This window comes from Alexandromys fortis, unplaced genomic scaffold, assembly GCF_014885135.2.
Source record: "Alexandromys fortis isolate MF-2015 unplaced genomic scaffold, M_Fortis_MF-2015_v1.1 scaffold_69, whole genome shotgun sequence".
NCBI lineage: Eukaryota > Metazoa > Chordata > Mammalia > Rodentia > Cricetidae > Alexandromys > Alexandromys fortis.
Genome location: NW_026067951.1, coordinates 6,082,280 through 6,100,603, shown reverse-complemented (window position 1 = coordinate 6,100,603; position 18,324 = coordinate 6,082,280).

Sequence of the window (18,324 nt, the reverse complement as noted above, 5' to 3'; positions counted from 1 at the left end):
AAGTCAGTGTGTCAACTCACCTTCTACTATTGTTCAATATGAAATGTCCACATAAGTTCATGTGTTCAGTGTGAAGTGCCCAGATAATCATACTATTTTGGGTGATTGTGGGAAAATTTAGGAGGCTGGGCCCAGCTTGGTGAAGGTGTTCACTGGAGACACATCTCTGGGAACTATTTCGTGCTGAGGCACATTCCTGTTACTGTTCCTCCCTCTTCCTGATTCCATGACGTGAGCTGTTAAGCCATATTCTCCTCACCATGAAGGACAACAACTTCTGGAATCACAAGCAGAATGCATTTTTCTTAAGTTGTTTCTTTCAAAATTTGGTCACAGAAGAAAAAAAAACTAATAGAAAATTCTTAGAGAGGAGTAGGACCAAGCCTGGCCATGTTGTTGAGTCTTCACAACTTGTAAGGAAATATTGGAAGAGATTTAAAGGACAAATACACTGCTGTAAGCGGATAGTCATGGGTTATTGTGAGAGAAGTTCAGAAAGCCACTAAAATCTGAGAAATGAAAATTGTGTTTATCAGGTTTCAGATAGGAACAAAGACATTCTAGGAATTGGAAAAAGAGACAATGACATTCTAGCAAAGATCTTGTTCACATCTTGTTAGTGTCCTCAGACTTTGCGTGAGGCTGCCTTTAAAGGTGCATTGAGCAAGTTGGCAGATATAGTCAGGCTGTGACATAGTTATTGTTGGGTATTTTTGGCTAGGCTTGTCGTAGGGACCGATATTAAATATAGAACAGAAAGTGTTCAAATGTAATCATTTTCATTAGAAAACATCTGGAAGAATTGCAGTTAAGGGCAAACAGTACATGCTCTATAAGTAGATTAGTGCCACTAAAATGTCACTTTGTAACAAGAAAATAGGAAGCATGCATGGAAGACATCTTGGTCATAGCTATAGGCTCAAGGACATAAATCTAAGTTCACTAGAACTTATTACCCTCTTTCTATGCCAGTAATACAAAGATAGCATCTTTTCATGGTATCCTAAAACGCTACCATGTTATATTCTTGTATATATTTTTTAAAACACTGGCCTTTATTGAATTGTTTTCTTCTATTTAAAACGTTATCCTCTAATCTTGAGAGTCTTTATCCCACATATTCTGGTCTACTGGGGAGGCTGTTAGCTGGTATTTTTACATGGCTTATTAAGGCTCACACTCCAGTAATTGTGGTCTAACAGTCTTTGAGTTTTTCCTTATTGGGATCTGTTATCATGTGTGTCTTCAATTGATTGCCTCCCATCACTCATCTCAATATTTTTATTCTCTGAGTCCATTCACGTTTTCTGTGGGTCATTGTAAAATAGTTATAATTATGACTTTGCAATCTTTGTCTGGAGGTTCTTTCAAGTTACTCTCATTGGTTGCCCTATTACAGTACTGGTATTTATGTAAAAGACATGTTTTGAGTTTCCATATTGTTTTTCTTTCTGTCCTGCGACTTGCATATTTTGACTAGCTTGTCAATGGGGTTGAGTTTCTCTGTTGTGGTTTTTTTTTTTTCTATAATTCAATTGGTCCTTTTCTTTCATTGGAGACATTTACCATTTATTTCATTTTATACACACGTTCACACTCATACACACATACTTGTACACATACACATGTATTCACAGAGTATACACACAGATGCAAACACAGGGACATGTACACGCACAGACACACACACTCATACATACCTGCACGCATACATGTATACACACACTCATTCACAAACTACATAAACACAAAAGCACAGATATGCACACAGATATTACACAGTGCACACACACACACACACACCATTAAGAATTTTATAACAAGTTGTCTTTTATAATACAACCATTTGCCATTTTAAATAAGAAGTTCTAAGCCCAAAGATGTAGTTGATGGGAGAAGTCTACAAAGGACTTCAAGAAATGTATTTTTCTTATTCTCAACTAGGTAAAATGGGTGCGGTGAAAGATCATCTTAAATATTGTCTCTAAGTCAAATACAGAAGAAATAAAGAAGAAAATAAAAAAACAAATAAATATCCAATCCCCTTGGTAGATTATGTGCCTAGCATGAGGGTAGCTTTGATTTCCATGCCCAACACAGCCTAAGATTGGGTGTGGTGTCACCTGTCTGCAATCCTGTCACTCAGAGACTGGAAGCAGGAGGCTTAGAAATTCAGTATCGCCTTTATCTACATAACAAGTTTGAAGACAGCCTGCGATATGTGAGACTTTATCTTGCAAATAACAAACACTAGCTCTTTTATATGCTAGATCTTCTGGATGTTAGTATTTAGCATAGTTTGTAGGTAATTACCAAGGAAGAAAGAGCAAGATCTTTAAGGATATCCGTCTGTGTGCCTATCCATGCCACGTGTAAAGATGACTTGCCCATTTTGAATAAGAATCCAACCATTAAGTTTTAATTGGGAGAATCTAGTTACACAATCTCTCCACATTTAATTTTCTTTGAAAAAAACATATACTGTGTACATTCTCCAGAAGGCAATTCCTTCTCCCCAAAACATGTTCTACTTCTTTTTGAGCCTCTGGTAAAAATTTTATCTAAGCCATCAGATTTAGCAATTTGTAACTGATCTAATCTCTCCACCAAATCCTTGCTTACTGAAATTGCATCTAACAGTTCTTCGCTATAAACCTTTCAGTTCACATGAAATTGAATGACAACTTATATCTCTCTCCTTGTCCCCTTTCTTTCTTCATTTTGACATAAAAGAAAAATAAATAAATAAATTACTCAGAATCATGGGCCATTTTAACAATTACGACATGATAAAATGATAATCACTTGGGTTTAATGTAAGAAAAAATAAAGACCTTCAATATCAACGATCATCAGTGGAGATTAAGTAATTATAGTACTCTTTACTGTATGACTTACAACAGAACATTAGAATTTGTACGAATATTTATAGTAGGCATTGTCTTAAGGAGGATTTCCTATTTACTGTCTCTTAATCTATTCACCCATCTACCAGACACTGAGTGCCTCTTCAGCATCAAACAATTTTAAGTGTGGCATATATGACAATGAGCACAAAGTATAGTAATTATCATGGATTTGTTTCAACAATTAGACAACTTATGCAGGAGTAGCACAAACATCCATTACACATTGCATAGTTCAATTTTATTTTATTGATTACTTTTAATTTTTTTCATACTGCAACTGGCTTTGTGGCCTTGGCAGACCATGAATTTGTAATCTTCCTGATTCATCATTCCAAGAGCTGAGATTTCATTTATGTGCACTTCTGTCTGACACATTAATCTCATGTATTTATTTATTTACTACTTATTACGTTTTCTTTACAAAAGGTCCTGCTGTGTAGCCCTGGCTGAAAAAGTACTTTTTGGTAACCTAGGTTATCTCAAACTGAAGAAAATCTTATTTCACTTCATATATCTCGTGATTACGTATGGGAGCCACCATACTTGCCTTTCATAAGCCTATGAGTGTTTTGGAATTTTAATTTTATAATCCTGTTTTATTAGCATATGGTTAGACAATCAAGATGAAACATGTGACCATCTTTTCATATCCACTATTTTTTAAAAGAAATTTATTTTTAAAGAATTTTCACAATACTTAACAATGAGTTTTTTTTCTTCTTGATTTGGTGCTTTGATTTATTTCCATAGATTGGTTGAATTTCTTTTTCTAAGAACTACACATTTGAAATAATTTCCAAAGTAGATTGACAAATGACGAAGAGATCCAAGACTAAGACTCTCATATGTCAGTTTCCTTGAGGATGGAGAGGATACGTAGGTCCCTGCACAGGGACCACGGATTCACAGCTGTATTTCCCATTCAGAGTGTTGTTGCTATGACACCAATGCCCAGTCTACCACTGCCATCTTCTGCTTCCCACCTTGAGTGTTCAGTGGAGCACCACGTATGCCCAGTAAAAAGCAAATCATCAAATGTCCTACTATGTAACAGGTTGTTTACATTTTATTGTTGTTTAGAAAGAATTTTAATTTTTGAAAAGTACGTTGTTTGAGAATTTCTTAGATGTCTACACTATTTTGTGGTCCTTTCCACCCCCATTTCTCAATAAATCTATCTTAATAGACAATGACATCTATGAAAAAAAATTCTTTTTGGTCCCCTATAACAACTATTGGCTTGTTGAGTATCATAGTTTGTTATCAGACAATTAAAAGTACATGTTTTATCCTGGAATCTGTTCATATTAACATGATAACTTTGCTATTTGCATTTCTAAATTATAGTCTTTTAGTTTCTCTAGCAAGCTGGCAACAAATAATCTTTCAATTATCAGCCCAGGTTTTACTAAAGTAATAAATTTTTTTAAACAGCTTCTCAGTCAGAATGTGTTTGGGAGTTCACCATTTCTTGGGTCACTTGTGTTTTCTAGTGTTACTACTCTTTTGACTGTCATCAACCCCTACATGCCGAAAACAAAAGACAGAAACTGTTGCAAGTGTGAGACTAAACCTTGAAAGCCCAGTGGTTTCATGAAGCTAAGTAAGACTAATCCATGATGCAGAAATCAGGACTTTTCTTAGTTTATACATTGTCTCAAGTCAACTCTCATTTTGGGATGATTGCATTTATCTGCAGAAAAATGAATGTTCATCATAAGAAAACTATGTTTCACTTTCCAGGGATAAATCTCATAGTGCTTTGTGCAAAGAAGGTCATTTATGATACCTACAGAACCAGAAATTATTTGATAAATTGAATTAATTAATTGAATCAATTTTTCACGGTCCCGTTGTTTCATTAATTGTTGCTACAGACATATATGTAAATATATATGTTTATACATATATGTTTAAACATATATATATTCCTAAAAACATCCTCCTCAATCTGTATATTGTTGCATGTGTGCATGTTTTTAGGACTGACCATTTTGTACTAGATAACTAATTGGTATGCTCTACCATGGGGAACACTGTCAAAAAACAACAATCAAATAAAATGCAGAGATGTTGATTCCAGTCTCAATTACATTACCCTACACCAAAGGCTCAAGGAACAGTGTGAAAGAAAAGGAGGGATGATTCTAAGCATCAGAGAATCAGAGAGTTTGTGCTGTGAGATTTTGTCTCCCAATAATATCAGCCATGACAGTCATAAAGATTCACCATACAGACTTCCACATCCTCAGTCTCCTCCAGGGGTTTAGTACACCGTGATTCCTCCTTTCCCGTTCAGCTACCAAAACCTTCTTCTCCATGGATGGAGACTGTTGTGCTTGGTCTTATATTTCACTTTCCCAAGGACACATTTCTATTAGGACCCAGTTTAATGTAGGCTATCAAACAACCAGCGAACACTGTGTAAAAGCAGGAGAGTAGATTCTGCTTTGATGTAGGTCCTCTTACTCCACAGTTCAAGCTTTCTTTTATAGTTCACATTCTCAGTGCAACTCCTTACCCCACAGAGGGGATGCTTCATTATTCTGCTATGCGACTTTGTAATTTGACTTTTCTCTGATACTTCAGGAAAAAAAAAGACAAAAATTATCTAGGATCTTTTCTGTTTTCATTAGGAAGATTTTTGTGAATAACTAAAGCTGATCTGTTCCCAGAAACCTAAGTTCAGAAGACTAAGCCTTTTTTCCCTTGAGGGTTTGCTCCTGGACCCTGCTATCCTGTCTTTGCCGGGATAAAAACTACCACAGGTTTCTTCAAGCACAGAAAGTCAACCTTGGAGTTGGTGCAGATGTTAAAGATTTTCTGACTTCACCTCTTGAAAAACGTTAAATAAGCTTGAAATTTTCCAACTGAGTGTATAAATTTTTTCATTATTTATATAGAATTAAAAATATCCTTTGCACTGAGAGTTTATATTTTATTATTACTAATTGTTTTACTTCTCTGTAATATACCAAAGAGTTTTAACAAAATGAATTTTAGGGACATCGGCTAGGTTTAAAACATTTGAAGCAAGAGCTTTAAACTTTATTTCATTTTTTAAAGTTTAACTTTAGTTAGCCTTTCCATGTTGAAGTAGCAACATCTGTTTAAATTTCTTCAAAGAGATTTTGAAATAATGATCATATTTCTGGATGAAATGTAGCACGTACTTAGCCTACTACCTCTAGGGTAAATTTGCATTCACTTATTCAACCAGTGTTTATTAGAATCCTAGGAGAAAGCTAGACATTGAGATGTAGGCTAGACACAGGCCACTTGAAAATCCTGCTTCAACAACAGACAAGAGAGTGCGTCTCCTCTTATTACTTATGGGAAACTTGTATAACCAGTATTAGCTTTGATATGGTTTCCCTTTCATGTGACACTCCCTAATAATTTCTCAATATTGATAAAAAGAAGACAAGTGACTCAATCGTCCTTGAATTAATTTTCAAATGATTCATTGAGATAATCATCTAAACAGGAAAATATGGATAGCCTTTATTTCATTTCTTGATAGGAAAGGTTTCATGCATATCTCTACTTAAATGAGAGTTACTGGCACTAATGGTTTTTTGGAACAGATTTAATCAAGTGATAATTAAATTGGTTTTTATCGCGTTACCTTATAATATGTTTTTTTCATCCTTTACCTTGAATTTTTTTCCTTTGAATGTAATGGGCTAAGTGGACAAGTGGAGTTCCAAATAAAAGAAACGGCTACATATAATATTTACTACAACAAAGAAGACCCATTTATTTGCCAATAGTTTCATGTGTATATTGGAAAGACTGAGTTGAAAAAAAAACAGGTTGAATGAATTGCAAAATGACAAGGAATCAAATATATTTGTAGTCTTATACAAAATACTATTTTTTATATCTGAAAGGCATGTCTTTCTAAAAACTTGAGGAAATATATTATACACTGTTTTTTTTCTAAAACAACACATTTATCAAGTTTCAAATCCGCTCTTGGTTTTTCATCATGTTTCTTAGCACATAGAGAATATATCTTTTGAAACATATTTATTTTAACCATATAAAAGATTTCCTCAATTTTAAAAACCATTATTATTTTTTTAAAATTACTCTAAAATTGGTTTGAGCAGAATTTCAGATGTGATAATCATTCTTAACATTTTTCTATGCAAGCCCAAATTTGGAACAAAGAAATTCACATTTTCATTAAGCTATTCTTATATAGAATCTCTATGAAATATTATTTTGTGTTTCAATTGACTTTAGGGTCAAAACGTTACAATTTTATATTATTTTCTTTTCATATTTGAAAACAACTCACAGAAGCACCAACTGATGAATCAAATTAGAAAACAATTGCATTATGAACTGAACATTGTATTGAATCATTTGCTGCAGAACATCAAGATAGGCTATGTATATATGTCACTTTTGAGGTAATGATTATGGCTATGTGCAGTAAAGTATTTATTACCTTATCTAATTAATACACATTTTGGCATGTCAGGGTTTGTGGGTAATTATAGTTTTCTATTGCGGTAATAATTTGTATGATTTATGAAGCCTATGAAACAACACTGTGAGCCAAAAAGCTGTCTGGAGTAATTACAGTTAAGCAGCTTGATCAACAGGTATGCCCAGCCAAGAGAATACAGCCTTGGGGATAAGAGGCTCAAACAAACAGAAGCAATATGAGGTGTTCACTTTTCAGCCTGCTTTTTCTAACCTGAAAAAAAAAACAAAGCTAGCCCACCCACTGTTCTCAGCTGCATGAACAATACATTGATTGCTTAAGTATATGTAGTTATTTTCTAAAGGTTCTTGACCTGGTGGAGAGGAATTTGTAAAAATATAATAAAACAAGACCATATACTAGATAATAAATAAATAATAATAAAACAAGACATGAACCATATAAGTTTGCAATGATTTCAGGATAGACTGACTGTAGAGACATAATTTATTTTCAGAATGGCTATGCATTCTGTGACATTTTAAAGTCTTAAGGAGACTCTGCATTAATCCTACTCCAGTTAAGAGTGGGACACTCTTCACACGTTCACTCTTACCATTTTTATTAGACTGTGAAACTGCTTTTCTCCTGTACAAAGACGCCTGGATTTATGTTCCTACGAGGATTAGAGAATGGGGTTTGCATCCTAAGAAACTTCAGAGCTGGACAGCCGTAAGAATTTAGATATTTAAGAAGATCCTATATGCCATTACCCCTGTTTAACCAATCATTTTTAGGCAGTTAATGGCTTGTGGTAGAAGATACCGCAGGCCAGTGGCTACCACTTTCCTTTTTTCAGGTCATTTTAACCTTGCCATTAGTTGTTTTCTTTTGCTTCTTATTAATGCCCTGAAGCTACCCAATGTTTTCATTGGCATTTGTCACACATACTGAAGCAGGAGATTCTATCTTATGTTAAGAAGCTGATGGTAATTTTCTGTGAACTTTTTTCAATATGTGGAAAGTTCTTAACTGAGTTTGTTCTTTCTCAAAGAGACTGATAGATACAGTACTGTACTGAGCCAAATGTTGAAGTTTTGGTTTTTACCTCCAGCTAGAGACACTTTCTGCTGTTGTTCAGTTTGGTTGTTTTGTTTGTTTTTGTTTACTTTGAATTTTTAATCTTAGGAATAAAGGCTGTCACACAGTACTAACTGGTAAAACAGTGCCACCGACTCGTCCATTTGAATATGAAAGCACAGTCATAAAGCTCACGACCCATAGCTTCAAAGATGCATGTGTGAACTGGGATGTGAGATTGCAAAACAGGCAAGGGTTTCACAAATGTCTTCCAGCAGTTTGTCCTTACATGCTCCATTTAGTAGTTCTCTCCATTCACTTGAGTTTCAGGGGGAAAAAAAGTGAGTCAAAGCAAAGAGGAAAGAGACAATAAATATCATAGGTGCAAACAGAGACCCTCAGCGCTCAGTTTCTGAGACTGGACAGGAAATCCTTCCCCCTGTGTGATAAATAATCTATCATGTGAAATCTCATTGTTGAGCTGTCAATATAACTGTTAGAGTGAAAATGAATGGAATACATGAAAGAAAACCCACAGTAAGGCCATTCATTCTCCAGAAAGGGGCTGACTTTGATAGAGTCTGATTGTTTTGACCCCTGACACTCAGTGGAGGCGCTTTCTTCCTGGTTGAGCCCTGAAGGTGGCTACTTAACCAGCCTCCAGGGAATGCACAGGGCAAGTGGTAGCTCTAAAAATAGAAAACACCATGCTCTTGAGCATTTTCAAATACAGTTTTTAAAGTTTGAAATAGGGTCTTATTATGTAATTCAAGATGGCCTCCAGTTAGTGATGTTCCTACTCCATCCTCCCAGGTGCTGGAATTACTGCAATGTACCATCATGCCATTCTCAAGCGGAACTTTACAGGCATAAACTATGTGCAGTTGTCATTGGGTGCAAGATGTGAGCAGCTTCCCAAGTCACTTGCCCTCTGCCTTCTTGATCTCTTCTGACACTTGGATTGGCTCCTTTCTCCCAGGTCAGAAATAGACATCCACATATACTTCCTTCAAAGGACAGTGGTTGTGAGTAGCTTGAAATCCCTCCAGGAAAACAAATAACAAAGGTCAAACACAATTCAAAACCTTTTCAGGTTTTGATCCAAGAATATGGTGAAATCGAAAGCTATGTTTGGAAACAAGGAGACATAAGCACCAGGCAGAATAGTTTAATCCTTCTAAAGGTAACTTTAGTATACAATTTGCAGCACATTGTGGATTAGAGGGAAAACACAATGAAGCTGAGGTGGGAATCATCTCTGTGTTGTGTGTATGGCTATAAACACAAGGACATTCCTAGAAAACAACACACTTTTACATATACATAATCCTGCACAAGGGATTTGACATGGAATTTTTACTAATGTTATGCATTGAGCATAGTTTTCTATCTTCAAAGGCTTTTTACTGTCACTTCTAGACATTCATCTCTGCCTCTTTTTATAATCATCAGCTTATAAGTTAGTTTTCATTTTTCAAATATTTGCTATTTGCTAGTTATTGATGTTGTCATTCAAATGTTTATTTGAAGTTAAATTAAGGGTCTGCATGTAAGTTTACTTTTTAAATTTCTGGGTGTGTTTGCAAAGTGATATCATTATTCATAACACTATTTTATTCAGTTGTAGCTACCATTAAAATACACACTCATGTTACTCCTCAGAATGATTATTCAGTGAATAAACCTCATTCACCCTGTCCATTTGGTCCCCTCTGTTAGTTCCTCATTTAATTACATGGTTGTGACATTGTGTGCAGTTGCTCTTGCTATGGGGAATAATAGTAAGCATGAGCATAAATCCAGTTCCTATGGTCAATAGCATTCTGTGTTCAGTCAGCAGGGGTCAACCCAAAAGTGATGTTGGGAATTATACCTCCATCATTTCCAGGAATTATTGTCTCTTATCTCAAGTGCTAAGCATTCTAGTTCACTTTGGGGAGCTTCTCTCGGGCAGAGAGAGGGTGTAAATACATTTGCAAACTTTGCCTACCTTTTGGAATTGTTCTCTAATTTTCTAGAGAGTTATCCTCAGAAGGGCAGCTCACTTGCTTTGTGGACACAGCCACATCATCTTGCCTACCATCTGCCTGCGATTTTTCCTGCCCAAGGCAAATGAAATACAAAGGCTAGCAACCTGAACTGGACATCTGCTCAGTCAGTATATGGCTTTTGTGAGTGAAATGACTCTTCCCTTGATGGCAGCTGATTGCCCTTGAGTTTCTTAGTTTGACACTTTCTCCCAGGTTAGAGTTTGAGGACCAGCATGATATCTGAACAGAGACTTTTTGAAAGTCATCAGACGTGCTATAGTTGTATCCATCTCTTATATGCTCTAGAAGTTGCTTTGAGAAATCCTTCTTGAGCTACACTCTCCAGATTCTGACTGTATAGGCAAAACATTCAGAATGCAAGTTGGCATTAGACAGAGTGAATAACTTCTTTAAATCTGCAACTCAGTTTATCTCAATATACTGCAGCTAGTCTACCAATGCTAATGTATAACTATTAATGAAACAAAATCCTTCAACTATGATGGGTTTGTTTGCTGCCAAAACTAATTATTGGAATGCTTCTGCTATTTAATATTGGAAGGTGTGTAAACATGTATAAGTAAGTGGACAATTATCATCAGATGCTTCAAAAGTACGACTATTTCTAAATAATTTGAATGTACTTCAATGCTTTGGGGGAAATGTTTAAGGAAACTTAATAATATGCTCAACTGGAAAAAACTGTTATTTTTTTATCCAACAGACTAAGAAATATCAGAAGTAAAATGAAATCTCATAATATTCATGAAAGCTTATTAGCAACTCAAAACGGGAACAAATTTAGTTGCCATTTTCCATTAATGTTTAAGCAGATCATGGTATAGCCATGCAACTGGGTGCTGCTTAGCAATAGAAATAATAAGCCACAGTCATGCGTAATTTTGAAGATTCTAAAAATTATTTATTCTAATGTGTAAAAGAAAGTTCTAATTTGTAATGAGAGACGGGAAATCAATGGTTGCCTATAGAATGGCAAGAGAAGATTTAAAAAGACTTTGGACACCAAAACATTCAATAAATGATCTTGGTGTGTGTGTGTGTTCTTTAGACATGGGTTTTTAATATGAAAATATATTTCAGTAAAACTATTTATAAAACATAAACAGAAGTAAGAATATGTATATCACCCATATCTTTTTATCAATAAGTTAAGTTTTCAGAAAACTGGGATTGAAGTTTCTATCATCTTGTTCTGTATTTTATTATTACTAGTATTGTTGTTGTTATTATTATTAGTAATTGCAATTCGTGGCACGTCATGCACTTCTTAATTTCAAACTGATCTCTGGTTTTATAATTCAATTCCTTCATCACTGCAGGGGCTGCCTTGGGACCAAAGTGCTTGGTTCAGGTAGACTCTCTAATAAAACCAGAGGAAAACACACCAGGCTCTTCTGCTTTCTTCTAGATTCAGCCATTCTTCCACTCACTCAAACATTCATCAAGCCTGTACTGAGTAACTACAGTTAAGGCGATAAAGAATTATTTACAAAAATCATGTATCTTCCTCATGGACTTCTATCATAGAGTAGAGAGAAAGATAGTATTCACTATTTGTGCAAATTTATAACACACTTGTAACAAGCCACTCAGGAGAGCTTCAACATCACACTGAAGTTTACAAGTTGGTGGCTGAGGTTATATATATATATGACTACCTTGGATGGGGTTTTTAGATAATATCAGTTTAATGTGTATACATTAAATGCCACATACAGTGTACATTGTACACCAGATAAAGTATTTGCTTATTATTACTGCTTTATAGTTGCCTACTCCAAAACAGACTCAATGCACAAAGAGAGGAAAAAGTCTAACTTGTCCAGCCAGTATTCTATGCCAATGGATGTAAGTGAAGTTAGGAAATATTCCCTTTATCTTGGTTTTCAGGTCTCTGGTGTGTTAGCTGCAGAACCCTAGACAAGTTTCATTCCTCCACTCAGTCCTAGTTACTTAGACTGATAAGTAAAAGGAGAACCCAAAGAAAATCATATAAGCATCCTCCTGAATATTAAACTTCATCAGGCGATGAAAGGAGACAGAGACAGAGACCCACATTGGTGCACCGGTCTGAAATCTCAAGGTCCAAATCAGGAGCAGAAGGAGAGAGAGCACAAGCAAGGAACTCAGGACCATGAGGGGTGCACCCACACACTGAGACAATGGGGATGTTCTATCAGGAACTCACCAAGGCCAGCTGGCCTGGGTCTGAAAAAGCCTGGGTCAAAACTGGTCTCGCTGAACATAGTGGACAAGGAGGACTACTGAGACCTCAAGAACAATGGCAACGGGTTTTTGATTCTACTGGACCTATTGGTTTCGTGGGAGCCTAGGCAGTTTCGTGGATGCTCACCTTACTAGACCTGGATGGAGGTGGGTGGTCCTTGGACTTCCCACAGGGCAGAGAACCCTGATTGCTTTTTGGGCTGACGAGGGAGGGGGACTTGATTGGGGGAGGGGGAGGGAAAGGGGAGGCGGCGGTGGGGAAGAGACAGAAATCTTTAATAAATAAATAAATAAATTTAAAAAAAAGAAAGAAAAATGAGCAGGACTCCATTACACAATGTCCAAAGATACTGAATAAACCCTAGTAGTATAGTTGCTCGAAGGATCCAGATAACTCTTGTATTTCTCAGTGGAGTTTAACTCCATAAATTTATTTTATTTTATTTTTATTGAGCTCTACGTTTTTCTCTGCTCCCCTCCCTACCTTTCCCCTCTCCTTCAATCCTCTCCCAAGGTCCCTATGCTCCCAATTTACTCAGGAGATCTTGTCTTTTTCTACTTCTCATGTAGATTAGATCCGTGTATAGTCTCTTTTAGGGTCCTCATTGTTGTCTAGTTTCCCTGGAATTGTGATTTGTGAGCTGGTTTTCTTTGCTTTATGCTTAAAAACCATTTATAGGTGAGTACATGTGATAATTGTCTTTTTGTATCTGGATTACCTCACTCAAAATGATGTTTTTTAGCTTCATCCATTTGCCTGCAAAATTCAAGATGTCATTATTTTTCTGCTGTGTAGTACCCCATTGTGTAAATGTATCACATTTTCTTTATCCATTCTTTGTTTGAAGGGCATTTAGGTTGTTTTCAGTTTCTGGCTTTGACAAACAGTGCTGCTATAAACAGAGTTGAGCACACGTTCTTGTGGGACAATTGAGCATCCTTTGGATATATACCCCAAAGTGATATTACTAGGTCTTGAGAAAGGTTATTTCCAAATTTTCTGAGAAATACCCACACTGACATCCAAAGGGGCTGTACCAGCTTGCAAATTTATTTTTGACCTTGGGAAAGTAAGAGGTTTTTGACAAAGAAAGGAAATACTAGCAATGAGGTAATGAGATTATTATGAAACCTAGGACATGCATGCTAAAACTAGAATATTCAAATTTGATGTGAAAGTTTTGCTTATATACATTATCATGCATCCTGTACTCAATTGGGCTGTATTCTACATGTTAACAAATGATAAACTTATACATCAACCTACCTACAAACTCTTTGAACTATAAATGTAACCTTTCTGCAATAGTGTCACAAGTGTTATGGGAGTGACCAACAACTCTCTTACGGGACTTAAAGCCCCTCTGTGTTGTCAAACCCATGTCTGATACTATTTAGATGCCTAGGAACCTGAGAGTGAATAGATTATGGGCCAAGAGAAAATCCAAATATTATTCAAATATTATTTTCTACTAAAGGACATAGTAATAAAAAGACACATGATGATATTCTGCTATACTCATAGACCAGTGCCTCATTTAGTCATCATCAGAGAAGCTTCCTCCTATAGTAGATTGGAACTAATAGAGATACACAATTGAACAAGGTACAGAGATTGAGAGAATCTGGAACACTCAATCCTAAATGGGATGTCTTCATCAAACTCCTCCGTTCAGGACTCAGGGAGCTAGAAGGAATGAATCAGGAGGGATAACGAAACATTGTCTTCCAGATACAGTTTGATGTACATATGAAATCACAGACACTTTGGCAGCATGTACAGGTCCTGCATTAGTCCAAGTCAGAAAGAGTATCACTGCGGAGAGGAAAAAGTGGACATTTGTTCCCAACCCTAACCAAGAAGCTATCTCCAATCGACAACCTCTTTCAAAGGAAAATGTAGGTTTTTCTAATAGAGTCTCACTGGATATAGTAACCACACTTAAGGATATCCTCCATGCCCAATAGTAGATGGTCAACACAAAGTGAACTTAGTGGCATTTTAGAAGAATTTTAAAAATCACATATATCTTAATTGAGGTTGGTATTGATAAAAGGATGAATAAAAGAAATTTACCTAGTTTAAAACTGATACAATATTTCCTCATGGCCTGGATTTTTTTTTCTAATAATGACAATATTTTATACATCTTCTATTCATTTATTTGTTAAATTCTCTAAATATTATGCACCAAGCCCTGTTTTAAAAGCTGCTCCATGGAGCTTATCTTCTATAAGATGTTTCTTGACCAGCGGACAAGTCTAAGACTAACTAATTCATACTCTGAGGACTGGTGATCATTCAACCTTAATCTTACATAAAAATATTCAGTTTTATGCTTTCTTCCAGTTACTGTGGTAAGGCATATACAATCTCATCTCTATCCATGGGAAGATGATTAATAAAAAAGAGTCACAGTGGACAAAAATCAAGTGTGATGAATGTTCCACAGTTGTAAGTTCAAGATGTCCTGAGGATATCTAGCAAGGACATTATCAGATACCTGAGGTCAGAATCATGATTACCAGTGAGTAGAAATTACTCTGAGAGATAGCTTAAAAGGAGAATCTGATATTAGAATAATGTTCTTACCTATCATTTACTCCCATTTCTTTTATTTATTTATTTATTTATTTATTTATTTATTTATTTATTTATTTATTGTTGACTTTTATTGAGCTCTACATTTTTTCTCTGCTCCCCTCCCCTTCAACCCTCTCCCAAGGTCCCCATGCTCCCAATTTACTCAGGAGATCTTGTCTTTTTCTACTACCCATGTAGATTATATCTTAGGGTCCTCATCATTGTCTAGGTTCTCTAGGATTGTGATTTGTGGGCTGGTTTTCTTTACTTTCATTTCCTATAATCTTGCTTTTCCTTTTCATTCAGTTGACCATATGAACACCTCTATTGTGTTCAAATCATTCCAACTCCTTTTTCCTGGGAAGAACAGATAATACCCTTATTCATAAATATCTTCAATATTATCTGACTTCATATAAATTTGCTCTTATTATTTAATAATGACAGTGATCATAAATAAGGAATAACCCATGGCTCAAAATCTTTATTAAGAAGTAAGCAAAGTTGTTTATATTTAATATTATTTTTCCTTTGATATAGATCATGTTGCACTGATCTTTAAAATAATGCTAATATTTGTATGTGTTATAGCTTTGCTATGTTTATAAGGACAACATTTGTGTATGGTGTGTCTCTCAAATCTCATGAGTTGGGAGCTTATTCCTTAATATAGTGACATTAACATTAATGGGACCTTTAAATGACCAGGTCTTGTGGAAGAGGCTTTGTTTCTCCGGGATATTGCCTGTAGAGGAATTATTGCTGGTATCACAGGATCTGATTATTTATTGAAACAGGAATGCCACTTTAAGAATATGACTCTTCTTGTCCTGCCATGACTATTTCTCCCACTCACACAAGACCCTACCCTTTAGCTGCCTATTATGATGTGATGTAATCAGGACACACAATTTCAGAGGAACTATAATACTGTTTGAACTGATTTTAAGCCTCCAAAAGAGTGAGTCAAATAAACTGCTTTGTTAAGAAAACCTACCAAAAGCATGTCTTTATAGTTACAGAACATGGATGAATACAATATCCACTCACTTAATTCTATGAACTGAGAGTATTAGATAATATTTGTTCATTATACTTGTCTTCCTTGTATTTATGGTTGTTTATTGCCTTTTTAAATTAAAATGCATTCCAATCAAGCTAAAATGTTGCTTGTTGCAAAAATACTTGGTAGTCAAATTACTTTTTCTCTTTTTCTGGAAAAAAAACTTAACTTTGAATCGTTAACTTATTTATTGACACTACATAGCATTTTTTTTGCAAATCTTATAGTAGATATTTGCATTTATCTAAAGAAAAAACATATTATATCTTAAAAGAAAAATAATTTTGGTTATCGATGTTCTGTTGTTTTAAAGGGAATATTTAAAACTGAATAGTACAGGAAAGCCTAATTATAGATAGTTTGCATATAGATAAAAGAGACAGATGTCAACATATTTATCAAATGCATCCTTCACTCTTGTCTGGTATCTTTGTAGAATTTCTGTTTCTGAACATATTGTCTTCAGAGCAGCATTGTAAGTTGTTAAGCATTATTGATTTAGGAGGATCGAGAGCTGTGATTGGTTAAGACATGACTCTAGGTGATACAGGCAATTGGGCCCTATTTAGTTTTACTCCAGGTCTCATTCTCTTACTCTAGATATGAAAGGCTAACCAAGTCTTTGGTTTCTACAAACGATAGAAATCACGAGTACTATGAATTTTGGGGAATTTGTTTCTTAGTAGGTAACAAACACAGGGCCTCTCCTTTATAGACAAGATATGACAGCTCCCTTAAACATGATACACAAACATTTTAGGGATATTCTAAGATAGGACCTAGTGGGTTCACACCGATGGGTTAGATTTTTAAATTACAATGCATTTTGTTTAGAAGAGGGATTAAAGTATTTGCCAAAATGATTTGTGTTGACAAAATGGCTTAGTACGACTGGCAGATTTATTTTGGAAAATGGAATAAATTAAGGTGTCTAGCAAAAGATGTGCTGTAGCCACTGAAACAATTTCAAATATCCCAGAAACTCTATTTTTATTCACTTTGCAAAATGTGCTTAGTTGAACCACCAGTCTTGTTACATTTCCATTTCTAAGCAATTAATTAAAATCCCAAATCATTTTTTTTCTTGATCATGCCAGCAGGAGTCGGTTACCATGGAAATAGGAAGATCAGTGGTATTTGGAAGAGAGAGAGAGAAAAATGGCTGGCACGGGTCTTTTATTGCAGAAACATAAGTGATGGTCTAGAGTAGCTTGTTGGCCCAGCAATAGGAAGCTCAGCTCCCCACCATAAGTGTGGCAGCAACAAAAGAAAATTACTGCCTGTCCTGGGGATTACATTTTGCCCCCAGGGATATCATTTGGCCAGTTGAAAAAGTCATTAACTGAGCTTTTTCATGTCTTCTATCTATAGGTTAAAACCCCAAATATAATTGATTACAGAGTGTTCCGTTGTGGCTAAGCAGGATTTCAAATCAATAATTGGTTATATTTTGCAAAGACCATCAAAAAGCATTTATGATTTTTTTCTTATGTCAGGCCAGTGTGCTTTAGCTATAAAGCTCATTTCCAGACAATAGTGTGAATGAAGAATGACTATGACTGAAACCATCTTGAAAACATCTTTCTTCACATTTTGCAAAGAGAAGCTTTTGGAATATCATCTTTGGGGATTTCATTTAAACCTAATTCAATAGTGATATCCCACAAATAACACTTGAGAAACAAAAGTATGATGTCTAATACTTACATGCCTATAGGTTAAACAAATTAGATATCTAAGGAGGAAAAATCTAAACCTTATTAAAGGTGTGGCTTTTAAGGATATATGTAGTTAGTTTTAGTTGTCAATTTGTCACACCTTAGAATCTACTGGGTAGAGAATAATATAGGTCAGCTTTACCTGTGAATATGTACGTGAGGGATTTGTCATGATTATACTAACTTCTGTGGGAAGAACCAGTCCACTTTGGGGCAGAGGGAAAAGAACATTCGCTGTGGTTGGATTCTGGACTG